This window comes from Acanthochromis polyacanthus, chromosome 6 (genome assembly GCF_021347895.1).
Source record: "Acanthochromis polyacanthus isolate Apoly-LR-REF ecotype Palm Island chromosome 6, KAUST_Apoly_ChrSc, whole genome shotgun sequence".
NCBI lineage: Eukaryota > Metazoa > Chordata > Actinopteri > Pomacentridae > Acanthochromis > Acanthochromis polyacanthus.
The window spans coordinates 35,196,779-35,207,161 of NC_067118.1; the positions used below are offsets into that span (position 1 = coordinate 35,196,779).

General features: G+C 41.8%; 1 protein-coding gene across 1 annotated transcript in view; it reads right to left on the reverse strand.

The window, feature by feature from the left end:
- The window catches only part of camkvl (CaM kinase-like vesicle-associated, like), a 43,631-nt gene extending 39,908 nt beyond the window's left edge, over positions 1–3,723 (reverse strand). Inside the window, exon 1 of the mRNA XM_022191802.2 lies at positions 3,033–3,723. The gene's annotated coding sequence lies outside the window, so the exon portion shown is untranslated. The remainder of the gene's footprint in view (positions 1–3,032) is intronic.
- Positions 3,724–10,383: the final 6,660 nt, after the last annotated feature.

Sequence of the window (10,383 nt, forward strand, 5' to 3'; positions counted from 1 at the left end):
TTTTTTCTGCTTGGGAAGATAAAACCGGATATGCTATGTTCTCTCTCCAGCATCCATCAGGCTTATTAATAAACGTATTTAGCTGTCTATATTTCCACTTTTCTTTATGTTTTCTGTTTTGGTAGTACATTTCCTTTAACCTCTAACTTCAGACTCCAGTGTCTAAGTGTTAGTGTAAACACACTATCATCCCTTGAGCTGTCATCCGTTTTTTCTGCTTTTCCATCAAAATGGCATTACTTGAAGTCCATTTGTAATGAATCAGTGTTGATAGATAATCACCCTCAGTGGACTGTTCAGAAATCAATAGAGGTGAAGAGAAGCAGTCAAAATTCACTCTTCCAATTAATTGAGCTCAAGACATGGAGGCGAACAAGGTGCAATCAGGCCGGTAAACAATGTACAAACACAAAACCCTGTCAGCATTTTCCTATTTCGTTAATAAAACCTGGCTATGGTTAATTAAAACGATGCAAAACTAATAAGCATCTTGGTTGAGTCAACAGCATAGTTAATCAGAAGCAAGTTTATCTGCATTTTGTTGTGCCGGAAATGCACGTAAACAATCACTGATCTCATTCAATAAGAAGCAGCCGTTCGAAACAGTACAAAATGTTCGAATGGGTAAATCTAAAAAACATTCTGGATTCCTCGCCTGGATCCAGATCAAAATACAATCTCTGACCCATATGTTATCATAATTTTCCACCAAATTGAGTAGATTCTTTTTCATATAGCCCACTTTGAATAAAAAAACTCAGTCAAGCACACAACCGAATGTGATCAAATTATAAAAGTCTCAGTGGAGGTAAAAGCGGGTCAAGACCGAGCAGATTTAAACCGTCATAAACGTTTGCTGAAGAACAGCGATATGTTGCGTAAACAGCACGTGACCAATCACACGGAGAGTTATTATTTTACTCTAGATGATTTTATATATCTCTGAGTACTTCTTTTTCCGAATGTTTCTGACTGCTGAGTGCACGTGTTATGGCTCAGGGCTGTTGCACTCTTTTATCCCTCATAGGTCAGTCAGTTGAAAATCTCCAAAATGAATCTCAGACTTTTAGAAAGCAGCAGGCTTCAGATGCAGGTTATAACCTGAGCTACATCCATTTTCACAAAAAAAAACACAGCAGATTGGTGACTACAAAAATAAAAAAAAAGTACATGCACACATACACAGCTGATCACACACACTCTGTGTATCAGTGGAAGCAGCTTTGTTTGACTCTGTGCGTGGTGTGCTGGCTTGTCAGTTATCTGGTTTGTCCAGTGACATCCAAGGACAGCTGTCTCGTTTTCCCCCCATGAAAAGTACAGTATACAATGAAAAAACTCAAATGATCTGAAAGCCTTTTGTCCTTTAGGGCTGCAGACGAACTCTAAATGAGGTTTAGGGAGAAGATTTCAGACATAAAACATGCAGGTTGGCATAAAGGATGGTGATAGATAGACAGATAGATAGATAGATAGATAGATAGATAGATAGATAGATAGATAGATAGATAGATAGATAGATAGATAGATAGATAGATAGATAGATGTGCAGGATTGTGTGTGGCACAGTGAAGACTTGGAAGGATGAATGGATAGAAAAGCAGCTGCACAGGTCGACAGATCCAGTTGACAGCGACAGTGCATATTGTGCAGCTGACAGCTCAGCAGACAGGTGTGAACTGTGTGAGATATGGCACCTGAGATGTTGTCTGATACAAGGATCTTCACACCTTGTTACATAAAATCAGAGCAGCCTAAATTAAAGGGCTAAAAACAACTGTGACGGGAAATACACCGCACCTCTCACACCTAAAATAAAATGTGAGTAAACACATTTATTCCTTGTCCGCTTTGTTTGCTTTCTTAGTTCAGCACTCTCTTTTACTCTCTGTCTCTCCCTCAGGGGTGCAATACAGTGTAGCAGCTTATACTATAGTTTCTCCTCTGTCTTCCCTCTGCTAGCTTCATTTATCAGATTGCACGAGCTCATATAAAGCAAGTAAATGAGGCCAGTAGGGGGTGGTCTCTGGTTTCATTGCAAAAAAAGGGGAAAAAAAAGATGAATAATGATGGATTTCCATTATCCATTTTGGCTTTTATAAACTGCTCAAAATTGTTCAAACTGTGCATTTTCATCTGCTGCCACTTTACTCGTGCTCTTCCTCTAAAGCAGGGTTCTGAGCGTACTGAGGCTGGCCAGTACATTAACTCCAAGCATCTCTGCACCCTCTCTCTCTCTCTCTCTCTCTGCTCACTGTATTATCAGTCATTTCAGATGCCCACTTTAAACCTAACAGCACCAGCCTTGAGTCTGCAGTCAATATTGCTGACCTAGTGTGGGGGAAAGTTAAGTGACTGGTGCTTCTGGAGAGTTTAATGCATAATTAACAAGTGAATAACTGGTAAAGCTCAAGCGGGTGCAGCTCCACATAGTCTGTGAGGGGAGAAAGTGTGATGAGGAAAATATAAGAGGACTTCAGTTTCCAAGAGGATTGAGGTTGTTTTAGTGGGAGAACTTCTTAAAGGTGCAAAAGAACTACATGAAGTGGATAGTAAGCTGTCTTGTTTCACACATTCAGTTACATCCTGCAATTCAGGAGTAAACCAGACCCTCATGTAACTGTTCCTAGTCTGATTTTTGCGCACACATTACCAAATTGCATTTCAAGCCACTGTAAGGGCTATGAACCAAGTGCAGTAACTTCATACCCATCGATCCAGTCACTTTCGGGGGTTTAAACACTTGAAAAACGCGTCAGTTGTTACATATAATCGACTGTATCGCTGTCAAGTTTATTTTGGCACGAGAATAATCCACCGACACTTTCTTTTCGTGTTCTCTGCTCGCTATAGTTGGAGATTTTTCTCACTGCAGCTGTTTTACGCACGCTGGCGGCGCATCAGCAGCAAGAGCAGCACCACGCCAGAAAGCGTCTCTTTCATCCGTTTATGCTTCTTTTTTTCTGGCAACGTGGATTAAATAAGAGTTGTTCAATCAATTCAACGCGTTTCAAGTGTGTAGTGCGTCTTACCTTGAGTTGTTGCGTCTCTGGAGAAGTGCGGGTGCGTTGGTTGGCAGCCCCCTCCTGTCCAAAATGGAAAGTCTGCTCCTACTTAGGAGTCGAAGACAAGACAAATAAGACTAATTTGTTTTTCTTTTCTTTTTCTTTTTTTGGTTGCTGATGTACCGACAGCGTCTGAGAGGTGAACTGAGCGCAAGCAGCTCCTGCTCTGGCACGACTGTCTGTTCTTCGGTAAGAATTAGTTTGCTTGCTTCTGACTGCCGCCCTCCCTCCCACTCACTCACTCTCTCACTGTCTCCCACCCATGAGAAATAAATAATCTTTCATCTCTCTGTCTCTCCCTCACTCTGTGCCTAGCAGGTGGGCATCTTTGAATAATGTGAGATCATTTGTAAATGCTGCTGGAGGCCCAAAAATGTGTGTCCTCCGCTCCCCCGTCAACGCTTTCGTGCTTAAACAAATCATTAAACTGCCTCTCTATGTGCGTCTCGCCACACAGCCGAGTTTTCTCCGGCTGTCCGGTGCGCGCAGGCAGGATTGGGAGTGGTCGGGATTAAAACCGCGGGATTATACCTCAGCATTCATCTCATCTCACTCTTTGGAAGTCCGCTGGTGGACAATGACATCAGGCTTTGGCAGACTCAGGCAAACAGACAGATTCATGTGGGTAGGGTTGGAGAGAAAGATGAGAGGAGAAAAAAAAAACAAGAAATGAAAAAATAGGGAGAGGAAACCTTTCACCTCTTAGATTGTTCCAAGAATTTAATGCTTTATGCAAAAATAAAAAATAAAAAATAAAAGCTTCATCAGACCAGCAGAGCAGGGAGGGTCACCAGGGTGAGCTGTAGATATCTAATGTGGCTGCGTGCTGCCTGGCGCGTGTGTGCGCGTGTGTGTGGATGCGGACACACAGCCAAGTCCGTGTATGTGTGCCTGTATACTGACAGATGGCTACTGTAATGACGCAGGAGCTAAATACTGGGTTTCTATGCGTCTGTGAGGTTGCATGCTTGTGTGTGTGTGTGTGTGTGTGTGTGTGTGTGTGTGTGTGTGTGTGTGTGTGTGTGTGTGTGTGTGTGTGTGTGTGTAGGTGTGTGTGTGTGTGTGTGTGTAGGTGTGTGTGTGTGAGGGGGAGAGCAAGAGTGTGTGTTAGAGAGAGAGTGAGCAAGTTCAGTTTACAGATATCTCTATTCTCTTTAGCAACCTTCACACACTTCTGTTCCTATATCTCCATGGGGACACTCATTGACTTCCTTACAATCACCTCATCTCTCACAGCTGAACACCCAGCCCTAACCCTAAAATCAAGTCTTCGCCCTTAATAATCCATCCCCAGCTTCTCAATTTCTTCTCAATTCTCACGAGCTTCATGTGCCATCACTCCATAGTCCCCACCAGGATATAAGAACAGCCAACACACACGCACAAGTCTGCAGTAAGTGGTATTATGCTTTTGCCTTTTTTGTCCAGGTGCTTGCAGTCTTTTTTTAAATAGACATTCACAGGAGACCTTGAATCTGCTGCAGCTTCCATTTGCAGAAAAATAATACTGTCATACAAAGGTTTGTATGCCTGTATGTGTGTGTGTGCATGTGTGTGCGTGTGCGTGTGTGTGTGTGCAACGCAGAGACAGAGTGGGTCAAGAAAGAAGAGAAACTGTGAAGTCTCAGCAGCTAAGGCTTCTGATGGTTCTGCACTGGCTGCAGTCAACATTACAGCATATGTTTAGACACACTGTAAATCACGAGGTTTTCACCGGTATCGGGCACGTACAAGTGGGGTCAGATACTACCACTTAAATGACCGTAAAGTCGAACCAAAATAACACATCTATATGGAAGGCCAGAGCTTCTGTATTGGATTGCGATGCACTGCCAGGTGCTACTATTCTTGTGCAGCTCCTGGGCGTTTGACAGTGGTGGAGGGAAGTTTCAGATCTTTCACCAGTAAAAATATCAATATCATGATGAAAAGTAAAGGTCCTGATACACATTTGCTTTGCCCGCAAGACTCAGTATATTTGTGAGATATATATATTTATATTTTTAGGATTATCCAGATCCGATCTCCAAGATCAGCCCATCAAGGCGTTATTTAGCATCAGCATTTGTCCTATGCTGATCTCGCTGTTTTAGTCAACAGACGCATGATCTCAGCTGCAAAGACGGTTCTGGTACATATGCCGCTGGGATATAGGAACTGTCCTAGTTGAGCCCAGCTTGTCTTAAACATATGAGCTCTGGCCGGAGGCCATTAAGCGTCACAGATGTCTGTTTTGGTCCCATGCTGCTAGCTAAACCCTCACAATACTCTCTGCTTACAAACATGAAACTGCATGTAGTTCTGCTATTGAAGCTTGTGGAGCAATGGTACACCCCAATCTCTCGACACGACATTTCAGACGCCGCTGACAAGAAGGTTCGTGACCACCTACGTAACATTAAGGAACAGCTTGGATACAGAAATGGGTTTTTTCTTAATGCATTGCACAGCAATTCAGTTGTTAAGCGTAACAATGGATTGGATTTCATAACATTAATGTACTTGAAGTGTGAATTATCTAGAAAAATGACACTGGACTGGGACTCAGTATGGGCAGATACTAAATATTACATGACTCAGATCAGACTGTGGGCTATAAAATGTCAAATCTAAATCTGCAAAGAGACCAGTAACTAAACATGTCAGATACATGTGTTGGCGTAAAAGTACAGTACAACATGTTCTCCTAAACCATTAGAGAATACAAATATAAAGAAAGAAAAATATGAAATACAGACAGATGACAACAGCATTTCTTTCCTGATAAGAGTAACCTCTTGTAGGATGACAATACTCTTATCCAAAGGGCACAAAGGGTCACTGTATGGTTTGATGAGTATGAAAATGATGTGAATCGTATGCTGTGCCCTTCACAGTCACCAGATCTCAACCCAGTGCGACACCTACATGAGATTCTGAACTGACATGTTCGACATCAGCCTCCACCACCATCATCAAAACACCAATTACAGAATATCCTTTGGAAGAATCTGGTGTTCCAGATTAGGTGCCAACGACTGAAACTTCCTTAAGGCAAAACAGGTGGAACCTGTGGTAAATTTCAAACATCTAGAGTCTGGTGTTCTCTTTGCTATCAATGGATGTGGTGTCATCATGCCAAGATAGAAAAAGCTCCTTAAAGCCTTCAGAAAAAGAAAAACACAACAACTTGTGGATGAGTCTGGAAAATTGATTTAAAATGAGCTTCAAATGATCTGAAATGAATCATTCCACTGCAAGGAAAATCATCTATAAAGAGTGCAAATTTCAACCAACTCACTGTCAGACAAAGTTCTTCCCAAGAATAGATTGTTTGATGCAAAGAGGATTCTACAAGAACTTCAAATTTTGAGGTCTGCAGGTAACACTTGCACATGTTGGTGTCATAGTGCATCAGAAAGATATATTTGATCTGTAGAAAAAGCCCCTGCTTCCCAAAAATATTCTTAGAGCAAAACTAGAGTTTGTCAAGACAGATAGAGAGCGGAACTTTTGGAATAATGCGCTCTGTACAGATGAATGAATGGCAGAGTTTTTTGGCCATATTATTGGTGCAGATCAAAAGCAGCTTTTCAGGAGAAGAACCGTCGAACAACTGTGAAGCAAAATGGTGGAAATGCTATGGTTTGAGTTTGCTTCACTGCCTTGGGGACTATCATATCAGAAGAGGGTTGAAGGTCCCACAAAGCCTTCTGCCTAGTCAAAGCCTATAGATTTCAGCACATGCAAGAAAACCCTCAACCATTTAATAGATAAACCAACTTTGCATGGATGAGTGGTTAAAAATTTAAGCAGACAGATGTCAGAGACTGGAGGACAGTTTTGCAAAACATCTACAAGAGCTTGTTTCATCTAAAGGGGCAATGCTAGGCTCTGAGGCATAAGGGTGTACTTACTTTTCCTATGAAGAATGTTGCATTTGTTGATGTTTTTGTTGAATGAAATACAGGAAAATCATACCACCTTCATCCATAGACAGTGTCTTGGTCAAATATGTCAAATAAAGCAATAATTCACATGGGATCCATTACCTTACCAACTTGCGTGGTCATCAAATAGTCAACACTGGTCATCAACATTGATGGCTCTGGGAATGTCAAGTCTTCTGAACAATTTGAAGGTATAACCAAGAGAGCACCAGTGTAGGGTTCCTAAAAGGTTGGTACAAAGGTGTGATGTGGTCGTTATCCTTCTTTATGAATCATCATTGTGAGTCATGTTATTTGTAATGATAAGCACTGACCTTGGACTCAATGCGAGTGTCATAAGTGAGCAAGAAAACACTCTTTTATAGAGCTTCCACTGCTGGACAGAGACAAGAGGTCAATTAAATTGTGCCATTAAAACAGACAAAAAAGCACAGTGGTTGAGTTAAAAGTGAAATGCATCATAGCTCTGAGGACTTTGAGTAAACATTTCTGTGCCAAATATGCCATTCGGGGCCGGCAGGCTTCAAGGCCAGCAGCCACCTAGAAGGAGAGCTCAGTGCTCTGGCTCTACCTCACTCACTTTGTCACATTCTACTTCCCCTTTCTCTCTGGATTCACACTGTTTTGTCTTTATGCCTTTGCTCTCTCTACCTCCCTTTCTGCCACACTTGGCCTTAAGTCGCAGAATGTGGGGTTGCTTGCTTGTATGTGCACGTGTGTGAGTTCAGCTATGTAGCAGCTATTATAAACTTGAACATCCTGAACAGGATGTTAAAAAGCCAATTCATGTATTTTAATAATTGTCATTCAGACTGAAACGCTCTTCTATGCACGCGTATTCATCCTCATGAGCCATCCTGGCACCCAGTCAGTTGTCTTAACTCTCTGATTTGAATGCTTCCAATTGTGCATACATACAGTAATGATTTGGTACATGGATTTACATGCAAATTTTCTCCTTACAGGCTTAATTTAGAATTAAATCCCTAACAGCCTGCAATCTAGCCTTTTTAAATTTGGCATCAAGTAATATAATGCTATTAGGGCTGTAACCATCCACTGCTTGCACTCCCTTGCCACGTTGTTGCTCAACACAGATGCACTCACTCACCATGTGTTTTACTGGATTGTCTCCCACTTCCTTTTGTCGGAAGCTTACCCTCCCTTTCTCCCTATGCCATCCTGCTCACCCTCTATCCTTTCATCTCGCCTGCCCTCTCCCCCCTTGTTCTGTCACTCACCAGCATCTTTCACTTGGTCACTGTCCTCCGTTTTGTTCTTCTCCACTGTTGTAGCTTCCTCATCCCCCCCAAAAACCCCACACCTTATTTTGTTTGATACATTTTTTCTGGTCCTTTTTTTCAGCCCTCCTTCTTGGGCATCAGGCCACTGAGAGTCAGAGACAGGTTGTAATTACTTTACTCCACCTCTGGGCAGCTATTGCGAAGGAAGGGAGAGAAAGTAGAAGTGACTCAGAGAAAGCGACCAAACAGAAAGACAAATGGAGTCATTATTTATTCCTGTAATCAGGGCTTAGCCAAAGCCTTGGATCCAGTCTTTTACAGCTAAGAGACAAAAACGAATCAGATGCTTTTTGCCCATCTCTATAGTCATGTTCATATTCATGCAGATATGTGCCTCAAAGTTCCCCTCTGCTTCAACCACTGACTAAATGTGAATTTTTACAATTGGACATTAAGAGATAAATAATAATATAGAATGATTTTTCCCACATGCTTAACGTAGTATGAGAGCTGGCCTTAATTGGCGCAGCTATATTTGAGTTATAATGTAGGGCGGGCATTGCTTCCTTGACTCCAGTGCAGGGTTGGGACAAATTTGCATACCTTTAAAAATCAATAGCAGCTGAAAAATTTCCACCAGACAATGGGATTAGCACAAAAAGAAAGAAGAATACAAAGTGTGATTTCAAGGTGTTTTTTTTTATTTTAATTTTTTTTTAGATCAGACCTGGGTCATGCTTTATTTTTTTCCTTCAACATTTTTTGATCATTGTGGCAGCTTAAATGGCAGGAGAGCTCATTAGTTAAAGGTTGTAACAGACAGGAGCAAGGATTGTTTGAAGATCGTCAGTTAGATGCATCTCTGTGAACCGTGTTGTTAATGACCAAACTAGTGAGGAGGAGACAGTTTCAGCGTTGGCCATAGGCCAGCTTCCAGATGCTATTCTTATCCTGGTTGATCGATGATATTTCTTCAGCTGTGTGGGGCTCACAACTTACTGAGATGGGTCACCAATTAGGTGGAGCCTTTGTTCGCTTTCTTTTTCAGTAAATATGCAATATTTATGCACAAAGGTGAGTCATCTTGCACCTGCACACTTGTGGTGGGAATTACTTAAATTAAACCGTTCCCGTACATGTGCCCAGCAGATTTGTTTGTTTTTAAGTAAATGTCACTTTGTGTGGATTATGAGAGAGTAAGCACATAAAGAGAAGTTTGCATAACCTGCATCACAAGTTAAAGCCACATTAGAAGATATATATATATAATATTAAGACAAATGACATAAATGCTGCTGAGGGAAATACAAAGTGTCTGAGACGTCTGGCAGTCCTCACAATCTGAGGAAGGTAGGGAAGGAGTAAAAATAAAGAGTGAGGAAGTGAGCTACTGTACATGTTACTGGTAAGCCCTCGTCCTCAACTAGGCTGATTATTTTAAGCACTGTGAGATTGATTTTGAGCCCCTGTGGGGGCCTTGCGGGTCTGTGGAAGTGGAAGCGAAGGTGCACACAGACCAAAAAAGGAGTTGGAATAAGAGTTAGGACAGGGAAGATCACAAAGGAGAGGAGCAGTAGGAGGTGGGAGGAGTGGAGGAGAGACGACTGGAGGTGGTCTCCAGATTCCTGAGGTTATTAATAAGTGTGTGTCTTCAAGGACACCAATGATGATTTGGGTCAAACTAATTCCTCTTCCTCCTGAGGTGTACCAAGGTCACTCCAAAATGGCCCCAAAAATATGCCTCTCTCCCAACTTGAAGCAGGTTGTACTTGTTTTCAAGGAGCTGGAACCCAGACAGAATGTGATGAACTGATATTTTCATAAAAACACTGGTAGGTGTTCGAAACAGTTTCTGAAGAGCCACCTTTTTGTCGCTGCATTTGCTTGTACAGTAAATGTGTTATAAACTGGTGTGAGAAGGATCATACAGAGAAACAGATGAAAAAAACAACAGCAACAGCAACAACAACAACAAAACCAGGTGGCTGCATTTTGTCCTTGGAGGTAACGCGTTTTCTAATTTCATTCAACAATTCTTTCACAACCAAACTTTTTTCCCCCTCTGTCCATCAAAAGATACATCGGCTCTGTGCTGTTGCTTCTCAATGTGAAAAGGACCTTGCCTTGACCATTTATTGTATGACC